This window comes from Neocloeon triangulifer, unplaced genomic scaffold (assembly GCF_031216515.1).
Source record: "Neocloeon triangulifer isolate White Clay Creek 2 clone unplaced genomic scaffold, ASM3121651v1 ptg000014l, whole genome shotgun sequence".
Taxonomy (NCBI): domain Eukaryota; kingdom Metazoa; phylum Arthropoda; class Insecta; order Ephemeroptera; family Baetidae; genus Neocloeon; species Neocloeon triangulifer.
In genome coordinates, this window is record NW_026775556.1 from 1,571,508 (window position 1) to 1,588,725 (window position 17,218).

The window sequence follows — 17,218 nt, forward strand, 5'->3', positions numbered from 1 at the left end:
AAAAATGGTGTTCATTTTCATTCAAATTATTTGTGCAGATGAAAATTTGACCTGGGACTTCCTCCTAAAATTTATATTTTATGCTTTTAAAGAGCGAGGGTGGTCCAATTAGCGTTTCCGATGCGTTTGTGAGGGAAAAATGGAGCAATAATTCAATTAGCATGGAAAAATTCACGTTCTTTGCGTCCGTTGTTGGGGGCGTCGGTCGACAACCCTCGCAAAAACATGCAGCGCAGCACTAATCAAATTTGGCAACACGAGAGAGCAAACAGCGGTCTTTTCCCCTGTGCAGCGTGTGCGGCCGCACGAAAATAAAACAAATATTGCAAAAAGCTCTCAAATGTGCGTGAACCGAAAATCAACGTTGTTGCGAATTTCATTTTGCACGTGCCGCTGAGCTTTGGAGTAGCCCAAAAATTTTTATGAAAATTTTCCCTCTATTCAAAATAATAAAACTGTTCGCTAGAGTGAAATGAGATTTGGAAATATGGAAATCATAATAATTAATTTAGATTATTGCATGAGTTTTTGAGTGCCCATAAAATCTACAGTTTCTATCTCCGAATACACTCAATGTCAGAATTGAAAATCCTAGAAAATAAAACAGATTGGCCTCTAAAAAGATATGAAATATTTATTCAATTTATTTATTTGATCAAAAAAACTATTTTATAATATTTTGCAAATACAAATTCAACTGGAAAAATCATGTGAAACGAGAAAAAATTTTGATCAAAATTTACATTTTGGAAGGCAAAAACAGTTCCAATATATTTTTATTTGTTTTCCTATTTGAGAAATATAGGAGAGGCAGGAAGAAGCGACCTCCTCGGGCAAATATTTGGCCCAAGAAATTGCTACTTGTGCCACATCTCCCTGCGTCCGTTCGTGTCAAGTCTCGTAACGTGTCAACGCAGTGATGAGTTGTGTGTGTTGTTATGTTATTTTCTCGCGTCACGAACGAGCTGCGTGTGTGACAGTGAGCCAGTTTTATTAGGGCCGGGTGTTTTTTGTCTTCCCTCGAAGCCAACATGGCCAAATTTGATGGTCTGCGGAAATTTCCATTCAGGACTATTCATATTTTGCATAAATAAGTCATGCATGTTGCAAAGTTGGAGTTGAAACAAATAAAAAATATTATATTTGGCAAACATTGTTTTGCGGAGCAATTCTGTAAAATAAATACGCACGCAAAATAATGCGGAAAAGCGTATACTTGTTTATTAAAAATTGAAAGGTTTTTTTCTTCTTCTGTAAACGGAAACTTGAATGAGGATAAAATAAAAATAAATACTTGTTGGAAATTTATATTCATTTTCAGATAGAAAATTTACAAAATGCTCCAAAAGCAAAGTCTGAAGAAAAAAACTAGATTCAAATTGCAATCACTACTTTTGAGAGAAAAATCACAAAAAAAAAAAAAACACTGGTTCAGTAAATGTGATTAATACTAATTTCAAGATTCTGTTTATGACATTTTTCATTTCAAAAACCAAAAACATTTTAATATCATGCATAATTTTTTCCCGAAAATTATAATTAATATTTTAGTTTTTACTGCAATGAGATCGAGTAGCAGAATCGTGTTGGAAATGGAGCGGAAGAGGGTGTGAAAGAGCCGAGGGGTGAGGACGTGGCCTTATGAAAAAGTGATTAGCAATTTGGCGCTTTACGGGCGGCGCGCATTTTTTAATAAGGAGATCGCGAGCGCGCTCGCGTCTCTAATTACCAAGGAGCGGTCCATTATTCTAATAACGGCGCGCGAGATGTTTATTACCGCACGGCTGTGGCGCTGCTGTTGTTTTTAAAAGGTCGTAAAAAGTTATGGAACCGCAACAGAGAACGAGAGAAAGAGCTGCTGGCTGGCGCAGTCTGGCAGGTGCTAAAATATGCAGCCTAATGAAGCCGCGCCAGCGAGCGCCGCCTGATGCGGGAATAAAAGCCGGAGCGAGCGGCCATTTATATTTAATACCGGTCGCATGCAAATTTCACGACTTCATTTGCCGGCGAATTAACTTGCAAATCGCGATTATGTGCTGCACATACATACAGAGTGCGTTCGTCACGAGCTATACAATTGAGCGTTTGAAACCCGAAACTCGCTCCCGAAACCTCGGCGAGGGGTTGATTGGAAAAGCCTTAGTAATCAGAGCGTGTGGTGTTCGGTTTCCCTCCAAAACCAAATGAGGAATTTCAGGAATTGCCTCAAGTTGGGGAAAAGTTTTTACAGTATCAATTACAAAAATAATACACATGAAATTTATATCATCTGGTTTGATATTCAAAGTAACTTTTGATGCGTCAATTCACAGGAAATGGTATTAAAAAAAAATAATTATGAAAAAATATGTAATTTAGGCAACCAGATCCATCTCTGTGCAAAGGTTTAGCATACGTTTCACTCTTCCTTTTAAATTATTGAATATAATTTTAATGAAATAAAATAATAAACAGATGAAAAATATTTATTGATATGTTAATAAAAACGAAAGAGATGCTTTTATCTGTAACTTTAATTTTTACCAAAGTTTTCCTTGCCATTATAGATAAAAATTTAATTATCATTTTTTTCATTTATGTGCGTTTTTTGATAAAATCAGAAAAGTCTTTCAATTATTTTTTGCTGATTTTTTCCAGTGAATTTTTCATTCCCTGCAAACCCAAAATTCAATAATAGTGAAAATTAAATACATTTTCAGTTACATTAAATTGCAGTATTGCCGCATTTGACAAACTTAAAAACTGTAATTACTACCAAAAAATCAGCATTTATGAACTGACATTTTTTAGATCTTATTTTCTTGATCTACTGCCGAATCGAACAACTGACAGCAGACGCGTCGAAACCGGCGTTTTAAACAAATGCAAACTTCCGCTGCAGCGCAAAACAAAGTTGCCATCAAAACATTTACAATAAGTCGGCGCTTATTTATTATCTCAGCAGTGCTGAGAGAAACCTAATTCCAGAAATAGAACACGCCAAAGAAAGAAGGTCAAAACTTCTCTCCCCAATGCAGCTCTCACTGCTTCTTCTTCATCCCTCGATCTCTATATAAAAATAAGAAAAGGGGCAGGAGAGAGCTAGGGAAAGGGCGCAGCTTTCCTCGGCCGACGTTGATAAAAGTGGTTGATTGCGGATACTCTATAATTCTTTCATGCTCGGCGAGCAACTTGAGCGCCACGGATCCGAACCTTTTCCTTTTCCAAACGCGCACAAGAGAAGAAAGGAGAGCCAAATCTAATTTGATTGCTGCAGCCTCCACTTTTTTTCCATCCCTACGCACATACGTCTGTCTACCTTTGCCGAGGCCAAATTCGATTTGCGTCTCTTTCCAAAATATTTGCACGTGCGCGCGCGCTTGCTGCGATTTTATTTTTCTCATAACACACTCGCGGTGCGGCGGCGGACGCTTCAAATCGAGTTACCTCTCGCATTCGTGCAAAAGGGACACAAACACACACGTGGAAATAAGAGACACTCGGATTGCGTTTGGGATTTGGTAAAAACTGCTTCCGAAAGTACGCCCAACTGATGCAATTTATTCCACATAAGAAGGCTTAAAAACACCAAATTAAAAGCTTGAAATATCTACGAGATGTTTGGAAAATTTTGAGACTTTTATTATGAATTATTTTATTATTAATTATTTTATTATTAATTATATGATAATTAAAAAAATTCAAAACTTCCAGGAAATTTTATTTAATGCTCAATTAAAGCACAAAATATTTGTAAAATAAAAATTATTTTAATTTACCTTAAACTTTATAGTTTACATTTAAAATTTGAAACAAAAAAATATTTCTAAAAAGGCACAGTTTTTGAACTGAAATTTTAACTTGAAAAAGACACATCTTTGAAAAAAATGAAGACTATTTTATCGATCCACATATGTTTAAAAATGCGGAACAAGAATTTACAATTCCATATATATATATATATTATTTTGAATTGATTCAATGATTTTTAGTTATGTTTTGTTTTGAAAGTAACTAAACTTATAAAATCAATCAAGCGTCTGACACTTTCTATTATACCCTCAAGAGTAGCGCAAACTTCCTGCACGTAAAAGCGCCCCGATGCCAAAATCAACACGGCGGCTGATTGACGTATTGTTTGTGGTAAACTTGATTGTCCACATGCGTATTAAGTCCCGGCGGCAAAAAGCGAGACGCAGGCTTTGGCCGTGCCCCAAGAGAGTTTGTTTATTTCCAGCGAGAGGAATGCGTTGTTTGCTTTGACCTGCGATGCAAATCGACTGGGCAGGCGCTTTTAAATATCCATTAGCTCTGCTGGACACCCGCGGATTTGCTCCTAATCGTGTCCGGCGAACGGAAGTTGCAAAACTCGGTCTAATTGATTTTTGTACTTCCAATGAATCAATCCTAATTTTTGTTATTTTCGTTCTGTGGACAGAGTGCTGAATTTTTTTTTTTTATTAATTCGCTTACAAATTAAGCCTGCCTGTGATTATTTGCAAATTGTGCCATTATATTAAAAAAAAAAAAAAAAAAAAAAAAAAAAATACCAAAAAAATACTTTTTGATATTTTTAAACTCTTTTATGGACTTAAGAATCTTCAAGTTTTACTCCAAAATCTATAGTTAGTCGATTTTTCTGGTGAAACCTATTCTGATTCAATTAAAAATTTCTCTTATAAAATTTTATCGAAATTATTTAAATTTCCAAGTCACAGAGGTCAACGTTGTTATTGGATGGAAAGGACGTAATTGCTGTTCTTTTGTTCTGGGAAATTCACTTCGCACCTGTGTCACTCACAGCGAGTGTGACTTCCTTTGTTTGAAGGCGGCGGCAAAGTGCTACAGTGTAATTTGCTTTGGCAGGAAGGACTTGGCTGCACGCGGCGGCGGCGGCCAAACGTCTTTCGTCACGAAAGTGGATATAAAACACGAAAATCGCCACCTGCCGGCGTCACTCCTGCTCATAATGCACGCACGTGGGCGCGTGATTGACGGCGTGTTCGCTTAATAAGTTGCGCAGCACGCGACGCCAGTTACCACATTTTATTTTCGGCCCCTGCTGCTGCGGCGGCCACGTGTTGAGTCTCGCGGCCAGAAATAGCCCGACTAATTGAGCGGGAAAATGCGACCGCGCGTTTCTTTGGAATTAACCAAGATATGCATGAAACCAAAACCCACGCTCCGTTTATTTTGAGTGACTGGATTTTTTTATAAATGAATTATTTATAAAAAAATTCAGTCCGTCCGACTCGCTCAATTTAGTCTTTCCTGGAAAACGAGTTTTAAATTACAGATTTGTTTGGGTTTTTCACGTGGAACTTGTTTTAATTTATGCGCTTCCACGTTTGTAATGAACATTTTGCAGAAAGGAAAATTGTCTTTTGTAAGATTTTTAATTTTAAACTATTACAAAATATCAATTTTTACAAAATAAATGAAATTTAATGATAACTGATCAAAGTATAGCTATAATGAAATTCTCTTCTTTCATCAAACCTTTTTTTATTATTATAAAAAAGTTATAGAATGGCGCCAGATTAGCGAGGAAAATTACTTCTTGTGAACAGATTATTGAATATATTTTTAGAAGTGGCCAAAAAGCACTCACTTTTTCCGAAATTTTATTTAATTATTTCTGCTGTGAAGTTTGGTTTTACAAGAAATACCTTCTTTTTGTTTTAAATCTCTGCACTTTGAATCCGTGCTAAAAAATTCAAATTTTTTAATAATTTCAAATTTCAATTTTTCTCTTTCCCTATTTTCGAAATTTTCTGGCAATCAATTAAGGAATTGCTTTTCGCCCCCCACGACTGAGTCGCTCCCCCTCATTTTTCGCCTTTTATTTTCTTTGGCTTCAGGTGAGAGAATTAATTTGATGAGAAAAGCGTCGTCCGCGTCGAGTTCGCCTCTCTTTTTTTCTCTCTCACTCGAAAGAACTAATATTTTGGCTTTTTGTGTGCGTGCTCTGGCGGCGTGGAGAGCTTCTCTCTCGCTGGGCCGCTCTTCACTTTTGATGAGTTTCGTGTTTCATCATCGAGAGAGCATTTTCGTTACAAAACACGCCGGCTGCTTCTCTGCGGATGATAAGGAGCAGACGAGGGTGTGTGTGTGTGGGTGCAGCTGCGTTGTTACCTGGGCAACACCTCTCGCTTTTCCACTCGACGGCCTCTCCTTTTATTATACACCGCTCGGGCCAAAACGAACCAAAAGAAAACTTACACCAACCGCCGTTGATTGCTTCATTGTCACAAATTGATTAAAGACGATTTTTTGTGTCAACTGATAATTTTCATAAAAACCAACATCGTTATTTTGTATATTTTTTTACAGAATTATTAATTTCAACTTCCAGTAGTTGTTGAATTTAATTGTAATTTCTTTACCTTTAACATGAAATCAAACAATACAAACAGCAATTCAAATCCGTCTGCTTAGGACAAAAACTTAAAATCCTCAATTCTGACCTTGCAGATCTTGAAAGGTAACAAGCAGTAACAAGTATAAAAGATATGATGAATTTTGTATAGCTCAAAATTACTAGGAAGCTCGTAAAAATTAAAATTGTATCACTTTAATTTATTTCAGCTTATAATTTAATTTGACAATGGAATTTCACTGTAATTTTAAACATATAGAACATAATATGAGTCAAAAACTTTTGATTATCTTTTCCCTTTTAATTTAGGTGAGTTTGTAATAAATTTTTCAAATAAATCAAGGGCTTAAATTGTGGCTATTTCAAGTAAACGAGTCGTCTTTTTTTACCGCAGTCTAATCATTAAAAGAGCCTTTCTGAAGTTTAATTTCATAATATCTGATATGCCTATTATTTTAAGCTTTTATTATATTATACCCAAAATCTCTCGTCATTTTTGAAGAAAAAAATTGTGACATTAATTGATTGGTAGAGTGATAATGATGAAGAGTAATCAGCATAAATGCTGAGCGTTATTTCGGCATCAGAGGTTTTGCGTGGAGGCCATTTGTCAATGAAAAGTGGAATCCACCGCGAAGCCTGATGATTATTTGTGGTTGGCCGCGATTCATCAGCGGGACAGCGTGCAGGTGGAGCAAATCCAGTGCTCTCTCGATTGCATTATTCAAGCGTTTGCAAAAATTCGTCGGCCATGCTTCTTTTTCCGAATCGTGTGTTATTGTTTGCGATCGATGCAGAGCGAACACGCAGGCGGATCAAAGCGAACCAATGAATTTCAATTGAAACTCGCGAATTAGAAAAGGCCCTCTGCCGGCCGCCGAGCTGCTTTAATCAATATTGCGCCCAACGCACGCTGTAGCTGCCTTTTCGCGACACGTAATCAATTGGTCGCGATAAATGTCGCGTCGGCGAGTCGTTTTCTGCTTTTTTATTGTCCGCGACACGCGCATCAAAGCACCATTCCTTCACACGTAAAATAAATTTTGACTTTTTATAGATAAACAGTTGCAAATAAAATAGCACAATAATCAAGATTGATTCAAGTGTTTACGAATTCTAGCAGTAAATAAAATCTGAACGGATTTACAAAATTTTAGCTTTGATAGGCATTTTTTTCCACTGCTCGTAGAGTTTTGATTTGAATCATGAAATGAGCAGAAGAATGAAGGAATTTTAAGTATAAAATTGAGTTAAATCAACTAATTTTGTAGAAAAAAAATCCAAAAATCAATTTGGCAAATGTGTTAATTGCCCTCGAAAATCAAGTTTAAAAAAACAGATTATTTTGGTGAGAAAGGCAAGAATATGCCAGTCCAAAAAATTTTGCAGAACCAAAAAAATCTGAAATTTTATCTTTTTTTTTTCAGGCAAGGAAAATAATTGAAAAAAAATCTAAATAATATTATTTCTCTACAATTTTGTAGTTTTCCCTGTGTTTGTACTTTTAGGAAAGGCCTGATTCAAAATTTTCCAGGCATAACATGAAAATGTACGTACGAAACGCTATTCCCAGAAGTGTTTTTCCCAAAGGAAATTAGGGTTCGTTTGTATGAGAGACTTTAATTGGTTTGCTAAACAAAAACAACCTGTAATGCTTTTAAGCGCTTTTAGATTTCAGACGGTACGTTTTCCTTTTCACGACATGGTGATAAAAAGACGCGGCAAGTATAATTTCACATTCATTGTTGAACAATTTCTAAATAATTTTAAAGATATTTCTTTTATTTATATAATTTTTATGTTAGAGTTAATCAAGTTTGGTTCGAACATAAAATAGAGTGGAAATCGGTATCAAAAAATTTTTTAATTCAGCCATTTGCTACTTATTTTATTTTCCTTCCAAATTTCAATCTGATTTTAATTTTCCAAATTAAATAACTAGGCGGATTTTGCAGAATTTCTCTCACTGGATTAATTATTTTTATTTGAGCAAAAATAATACCTAATTGCCAAAAATAATACGTTTATTTCAAAGAATATTACGATAAAAAAAAGACAAGACACGCAACATTAACAAATATTTTTAACGAAACTTAATGGAAATAATTTGCAAAAAAAATAAATCTTTACTATTAAGAAGATGATGTTCAACATAAATGTTTTTGCAGTCACTCTACATTGGGTTTAATAAAAAAACCAAGCCTAATTTTTAATTGAAAAAGTTTACAATAAAATTTAAATTTAAAATACTATGTTTTAGGAGTTTTGAATTAATTTTCATTTTGACTGAAACAAACTGGTTTTTGACTAAGGGAGCAACAAAGGGTTGCAGCCGCTGTGTTTGGGGGCTTGTTGGGGTGAAACTGCCCATGGGAGTCGCTCGTAATTAATATTGAAAGGCGTTTGACGCTCGGCCGCCCGCCGCTCGCAAAAACACCTTTTAATTACGCGGGCAGGTGACACGAATATCAAATTCCGCGCGCCCTCCCCTGTCTATACATTTATAAGCATCGATTTTTCTTCTTTTCCATTCTTTTAATTTCACGGGCAATTAGTTGCGAGAGCCGACGGCGCGTTTCCCGCGGGATCAGCCGCGCAAAGAAGATGGAAGCCCAATTCGCGCTCCGAATAATTAATTACGCTTCTCTCTCTCTTTTCCTCATCCGCTGCGAGCGCTACTCTCGTGATGAAGAATTATGAGCGCCGTGCGCATTTCATAATTAATTGGGCGGAAAAGGGCAAAAAAAGCAGCCGGAGGAAAAAATAAGATGCGCGCCTGTCGCCAAAGGCAGCAAAACAAAAAGACGCCGTTTCTTCCAAGAGGCCCCTGTTTTGCCAAACTTTGTCGCAGATAATGATAAAAAAAATTGTTTAGATCTTTACGAATTGCTCTTCGTTTTTATAAACCTTTCCATCTTCTCAATTTGATATCAATTTTTTTATTTATAACTAACAAGAAAATTTTGATATAAACGTAGTGAAATAGTTAATGTTGCATTTTATTTAATTAAAAAGGACTTAAAGTATAATTATCAAGCGCAATTGAAAATTCATTGGTAATCAAATGTCAGTTAAAAACGTTTTACATTCAATGCTTACAATTATAGTTTCACTTGGCTCCCCAAAATATTTTCACAAACTAGCAAAATAAGAGACTTTTATTGTGTAAATTTATGTTTGCGGAAATTTTGAGTATTATTCTTTTTCACTTTTAAAACACATACGATGTGATGTGATAAGATTGTATTTATTAATTATTGTTATCCTTAAAAATTGTCATACTCACAAAATGATATTATTCCTTTTTTAATTATAAATCCTTCAAATTGAAACGAATGAAACAAAGCATTATAATTTATTTCTTCAAATTTACCAGAGGTTTCTTTTTGCCGTTATATCATCTTAATAAACTTATATATTGACAGTAAAAATATGTGGTAAATGTAATTAAATTGAATTTCATATAAAATAAAACTTCCTTCGCACATTTTTCAATTGTAAAGTTGATCATTCAAGACATTCGAAGGAGGAAAATTATAAATATTTAAAAATCAGTTTGTTAGAAATTTCATTAAAAAATCCTTAAATTAATTTAATGTTATCTAATATTAAAATCGCACCTTACCTTAATTGAAAAATTAAAAAAAAACGCAACATATTAATCAACAGCAAAGCACATTTGCTTTTAAAAAAATTAAAAAAAAAATGGCCTTTCCTCTAGGATAGGCAAGTTTATTAATTATTTATTTTTGGAAAAAAAAATAATTATTTTACTCACCTCAGGCCCGGTGACCTCGACCTTGGGAAGTCGCGTTTTTGCGGCTGCGGCCGACGTGGAGGTGGCAGCGGCAGCGCAAGTCGCGCTTCCCTTCACGTGTCGCGTTATTGTCGGCGCTGGGCGAGAACGACGGCGGCGCCGACGCAGCGCGGCGCCGGCCACATGACGCACACAACCAACAACACCGAGGGCAACAGCAGAGTCGACAAAGGGTCAGGGTCGCACACACGCAACTCACGCGCTTTCTTCAAGAATTATTATAGCAGATGAAAGGGGTAGGCAGGTGTCTTGTTTTGGTTCTCAATCTCGGGGTGCTGGAGCCGCTGTGGTTGCCTCGACGGCGCCCTCTCCGACACTACCCGTTCTCTCTCTCTCTCTCTCTTTCTCTCTCTCCCGCGGAAGGGAGAGCCGAGGACGCACGCAGCATCCCGCTGCTGGAGCACCCGCCACGCCCCCTCGCACCGCTGCTGGAGGGGGGCGTGTCCCCGGCGGCGTGAACTCGTGACCCACTTTCGACCAATGGCGGCGCCGCACCCCCTCCCGCCCCTCGCTCGCCCCCGTTCATCCCCGACACGCATTTTTCTGCTCAATGGGAGCGACCGAGGGCGCATATTGCATTGTTGGTGCAACAAACGCTTTCAGGTAACAGGTGCGCGCACCTGCCATTTAACCACTCGCCGCCGCCACTCATAATTACACACGCGCGGCCTCGCTTTTTAATTAATCGCATTCGTCATTATTTTAATTACATACACGTTTCGTGCTCTATTTTCTGCACTTGTTTACTTATTTGAAAATGTATTCGAATTTTTTCCATGTTCACTGCTGGCAGAGTTTAATTCGCTGACGAGGCAGTTAAATAGTGCTTTAATCCTTTAACCTTTTGTATGTACAAAAACAAAATAATGTGCTTGAATGACCATTTAATCATTTACACCGAAGAACAAACAAAAAAGCAACTGATATTCAATAATTTAAGGCTTTAGAACATATTCTATTGAATTTTTGAAACCTAACATCAAAAGGATAACTATTTGAAATAAAGAAATAAATTTTTTAAATAAAATCCTTGTTCCCTTCCAGCTCTTGTTAATTAAAAGATACAAAATTTAATTTCATACATTACATATTTTTTAACCCTTTTCCAAATTAGTCAGAATAATTTGTTTAATTGTAATAAATGAATCGGTATAATTATCTTATTTCATCAAATAATTAACCTCAAATCTAAAGTTTATAATTATAAAATTATGTCTTTGAGATAAGACAACTCTAGTGCTTTTATGGGTACTCTGGAATGGCTATCGGATGCCTTGCCCAATAGTACAGCATGTGGCATTCTCATTAAAAAACAATGGATGGCAACGAAAGCGGTCTTTTTAGTACTTTATGCACTTCTCTCATAAAATAATAGTACCGTGTTTTAAAGTAAATATCGGTGGAAAATATTTTGAGTTTTCTGGGATTAATAATTTGCTAACGAATTATAATTGAAATGATCTCATAAACAAACAAATTTGGGAAGCCTCCAGACACATTTACTGTTTTCTTGATAGCGAAAGTTTTTTTACTTACATAAATAATAATTAAATTTAGAAAAAAAAATTGGTTTTCATAATAAAAAAATTTAAAATCTGATTTCAATAAAAAGACAATAATTTTTACACAGAAATAAATTTCCGTTTGAATAGAGTGCAGAGAATTTAGAGGAGTTTTGTTTTTATGAAATGAATTTTTGTATTTCCGTAAAATGACTGAGCTTTGAACTTTGAACAATGTTGAGTGCGGTTTTAGGGTTATGCATCCCGCACAACAGATATGTCGCACGGGTTGCCTGTTTCGCCGAGTTTGCTCTGCGGCTATATTGGAAACGAGGAAAATGCAGAATCCATCCTCCACTCTCGCAATCCGAAACCAAGAGAAATTTGTTCGATTTCAGCGATTGAATTTCGAGTTTCGTCTGACAAGGCTCCACCGATCTCTCTACACAGCAAACATAATTATTAATATATTGTGAATATTATCACTTTTTTCCATTACTCCTGGCATGAAATTCAATTATTTATTTATTATTAATTATTGCCAAAGGGAATTGAAAAAGGGTTGCCAACCGAAGCGTCTGATTATCATTTCATCGCGTCTGATTGCCGGCGACACGCTAATGACAGAAGCGTGACCGGTTTGCTGAAAGGGAGGCACGAAATTTCACTCGGAATTACAGCCGGATGACTTTAATTGCGGTTAACAGCTTTCGCGAGTGCAGCGCGCGTTATTTAATATTCATCGTCGGTGCGCGCGCGAAAGCGGGCGAGACTACTCTCCCGGCCCAACTTGTCTAATTGGCGCAGCAGGAGAAATTAACGAGCCCCCTCGTCACACACACACGCGCCTTTCAAAGAAGCAGTCAAATTATTTCAAGCCTTATTACAACGCATCAGCGTGGTTTTCTTAATTCATTAGCAAGGCTTTCAGTATGTAAACGGCTTCACAAATTGATTTTGAAAATATTTAAACCCAGGTTGACAACCTGCAAAGTTTATGTCACTATTTAAAATCTAGTTTTTTTATTATTATATAATTTTATGAATATTTAGATGTTGAAACTGGATAAAATTTTAAATTTTTTAATCCTGTTTAATTTTTTGAAGAAAATTCTCTTATGAATAAAAATTGATTTTTATTTATATTTCAATTTGAAGAGTTTGTAATGTTTAAGATAAAACGTTGTTTTTGTTTCAATAGCAGATTTATTTGAAAAAAATTATTGAAGTTAAAAGCACAAAAAGTTAATTGAACCTTTAAATTTTTATGCTTTTTATGGTAACGAATTCTCATAAAAAAGCTGAAATAAACTCACTAATTCAGCCAAAATTATCTGAAATAGCAAAATTTAATTTCTACAATATCAAAAATAAATAGTGGAATTTTCACCCCCCCCCCCCCAACACACAAAAAAACTTTGCTAAACACAAGCCTAATTTTACTTATTAAATATTTCCCAATCAGGTTTCCATGCGGAATCCAGTTTTAATTTAATTAACTTTGATTTTCTCAATAAAAAGCAAATTGCTTGTGTGTGTTTCCGTCACTGGAGCTCGTTTTTGCCTCTTCTTGGAAACCTGTCTCGGCAGGCATGAAGCGTGTCGCGATTAATTAAAAGCATTTGTCAGTCACAACAATCGCTCTTCAAAGGACCCGCGTGTTTCAACTTCTCTCCTCGTCTCGGACGGCGATCAAAATCAATAGACGCGCGCTTTGTGTGTTGCCCTCCCACCCTCTCGTTCGGATTTCAAAGTTTATTCGTTCTCAATCAAAGGCTCTCTCTCTCTCGGCCGGGCAGGATAAACGGGAAAAGTTTTTTAATGGAGACAGCGAGCGCGCAGCTCCGACCAACCTCTCTGCTCTCCTTTTCTTTATTGCCAAAGTTTATATAAAAGAGAGCGAGAGAGGCAAGAACGAAAAAAATGCCGCGCGCGTCTCGCAGGAATTTCGCCTCCGACGGACGAAGCAAGTTAGTTATTTCGCGTTTAATGATGTGCCTGCTGTTTATAGAAAGAAAAAAAATTCATACAAAAACATCAACCGTGGAGGGCTTTTTTATTTTTATCCAAAAACAACTACAGTTCTGTCGAGAGGAATTTTGCCGTCGAGGGCTGCTTTTCGCGTTTTATTAACGGAGAAAGAAAGAAAAGGCAAAACATGCCTCCCTTTTAATTTTGTCCCGCCCCGAGCGAGAACAAAAAGCAAAGTGCGACACAACAAGCAAAGTTGGATGTATGGCGCTCGTTAGGCGTCCGATTCGGCAAAACTTTGCGCCGCGAATTTGCATGTGAATCCGCACGCCGAGTGCGAACTTTGCATTTGTGAAGGGAATTTTTGAATGCGGATGGCGACGATAATTAGACTCGCTGCTCACCGAGTCGCGAGACCCAGCGATACCGACTGCGGGCTGCAGGCCAAAAACGACGGGAATTATCAAAAAGTGCAATCGCGCGTGAAAATTGAAACGCGTTCCAAGCATTTTGATGAGAGGGAGGGGTGACAAAAGCTTCCAAAGTGGCTGCATTTAGTTGCATCAACTTTCACAGGAGGCACGGAAAAACGTTATTTTTTAGTATAAAATGTCTTTTTCATTGTTAAAAATTAATTTCTTCTTTGACGAAAAAGGAGACTTCCAAATCCTGTCATGCGATTCTATTTTATGAGAAAATCCACTTCTCGCTAAATAATAAAATAACAATACAAAAATGAACTTAAAATCAATAAAATTAAATCAAATAAAGAAACAGATTTTTTTCTTAACCAGGAAAATTTTTCTCTCACTCAAAGTATTTTAATTTAAAGCCATACATTTTTTCTTGAATATAAATGAAATTTTATAATTAAGAAAAATGCAATTGTTTTTTTTTTCTATTTTCACGAGAAAACGCTCGCTGATTAATGCGAAAGGTTGAGAGAGGCCGGGGATTTATAAATTGGTGTTTTTCTTGTACTAGATCGCAGACCTTACAAAATTGAGGGTTAAAAAATTTCATATATACAATCAAAAAAATAATACAAGGCACTCAAAATGTTTATGATAAAAAAATGTTTTCTCTCAAATGAACCCTTCATTTGATTTAGTTGTGTAAAATTAAATATGATTGGCCAAAACCTCAAATTAAAAAATTGAAAAATAATAAAACTTCTCACTAAAATAATTGATACAGACCAAAATGGAATCTATTAAGCTGTGTTAATTTTCAATTCCGAAAATAATTTTAAAAAACAACATATATTTGAAAAAAGGTGGTATAACTTTTGCTGAATAAGTGATGCAATAAAAATTTAAATTAGCCTCAAAATTGTGTTAAATTTAAGTATTCTTGATACTGAAGCCAGGGGGCTGTATCACCGTGTGTGCAATGATGTGAAATATCCTATTTAAAATTAAATTTTTTCACATGGCATATTTCAGAGGAATGATTTATTCCAAAATCTGGTGCACAGATTTGCACCCAGACGGATCGCTTATGCTAGTCTCCCTGTTCACAGAAACGTGTGTTGTTTCAACAGATAATATCCGGTAGAATTAAACATGCAAGTGAAGGGGGGAATAATTAAATATCACATGCCGAAACAAAAATTATTAAAATTAAATACAATTATGTAAATATAGATATAATAAAAACCGGTCTGACAAAAATTAATTACTTAAAATACGAAACTGTTTCTAGCTCTATTGCAAAGTAAGCAATTTTTTTGCAAAATAAGTAGAGACAAGCTTCAAGGAAGATTCAGTGTTTTTATTTTTTTCAAACAAAATCTTAATAATTATGTGGATGTTCCAAATTACAAAAGTTGGAACGTGGGCCTTGAATAAATTGATTCGCTTAGTTTAAAAGTTCAAAAGCTTTTGGTGTGTTTATCTTGTTCAAAGTGCGTTTTCAAGCGCATTAGCAGTTTGACTCAGTTTGCTGGCTTTGGCAAAAAACTCTCAAACCAAAGTTTTGGTCAAAGCTACACACGGTGCGCCTCCGACTTGGAACGCTGCCACGTGGCAAAAGGTCGCTCTCGCCGCCGCGTGCTTTCGTCGTTTCTTGCCGCTAAACTTTGCGTTAATGAAGTTTTTCCTCCTTCTTTTTGCCTCGCCACGCGGAGTCAAAGTTTCTCTTAATTCTGACGAATCCCTCCCGCTGCTCTGAACTCATTCCACGCAGCTTTTTTTACCGCACGATTTTTTTTTCCGCTTTCCACGAGCAGAGGCAAACGACGCATTGTGCGTGCAAAGTGCGATTTAATTTTTCCCCTGCAACGCACCAGCAACAGTCATTTAATGCCTAAAAACAAACTCTTAATTATTAAAAAGTTTAATTTTTTAAAGGATGCACTAATTGTCAATAGGTATATATAATATCAATAACAATATATTTGAAAGTTTGGATAATTTCTCGCCTTCAGAATTTCCGAGTAAATGAAAATTTTAGTCAATTAAATCAAAATGAAATTTAAAAAATGATTTTTTGCTTTTCCGTCCATGGGTTCACGGAACCCTGGGCAAGCGCTCGGAAGCTCAGGTGTGAGAAAATGCCTACCTTGAACTGCTGGCCGCCCTGGTTTTGCTTCACTTATTTCACTTTCTCGTTGAACTTGCACATTTTCCACTCGCGAATTCGTGATAAGAGGTCCCCTCAACTCCGCGAAGACATTATTTTCTTTCTAAATTCACCACCAAAAACTTATCACATGCGACTGTCCACGCTTCGCCACAAATACCTCTGTTTACAAGGAGTCTGTTCACGTCTTTTTTTTTTCTAAAAATGATTGATGACTTTTGCTGATTCCAAGCTTCTGATTGGCCGATCTCCTGACATGAGCAATTTTTACAATTAACGGCGGGAAGGGCACGCATGTCATTGTAATAACCGCCGATCAGACCACATCACATCCTCTCAAATATATCTAACAAATTGATCATTTCATTTATTTGGCTTCGAAACAGCCAGCAATTTTTAGAGAACATTTCATTTATCATGAAATTAAATCACCCATATTATAAATAATAATAAAATTAAACAAAAATTAATTTAGAAAACAAGAAAAGCATAATTTTTTCATTTTAATAATATAGAAAAGTAGCTATTGTAAATTTTTAGTATTAGAATAAAAACTGGATTTCTTTGTTTTGCACACAATAAACCTAAATATTCTACCTTAGAAAGAAAGAATGACAATAATGTACATTTTGCCCTGGCTTTTGATGCGATTGGAAAAGTTTGGTTCGCCATGAGTTTGTTAGAAAAAATATATATTTTAAATTGTGAACTCTTCTGAACTTGAAAAGCATTCTTAATTTAATAAACCAAAATACACCTGTCATAGCTCAAAATATTTACAACAAACGTAAATATTTTTCTTGGTCGTGAAATTCAACCACTTATAAATATAATTAGAACCATATATTTTGATTATATGGAATCATTAAATTCGCTTTTGAAAATGAAATGCTCTATAGTCTACCTCAATTTCAGAATTCATCATATAATTAAATTGTTTTGTTTTGATGTAGAAGTAAATTCTTATTTTGAACCGCAAAATTTATA

At 35.8% G+C, this 17,218-nt stretch overlaps 1 protein-coding gene across 1 annotated transcript in view; it reads right to left on the minus strand.

The window, feature by feature from the left end:
* Positions 1 to 10,477, minus strand: part of LOC132201851 (mucin-5AC-like) — a 106,510-nt gene extending 96,033 nt beyond the window's left edge. Inside the window, exon 1 of the mRNA XM_059628370.1 lies at positions 10,137 to 10,477. The gene's annotated coding sequence lies outside the window, so the exon portion shown is untranslated. The remainder of the gene's footprint in view (positions 1 to 10,136) is intronic.
* Between the last annotated feature and the right edge of the window lie 6,741 nt (positions 10,478 to 17,218).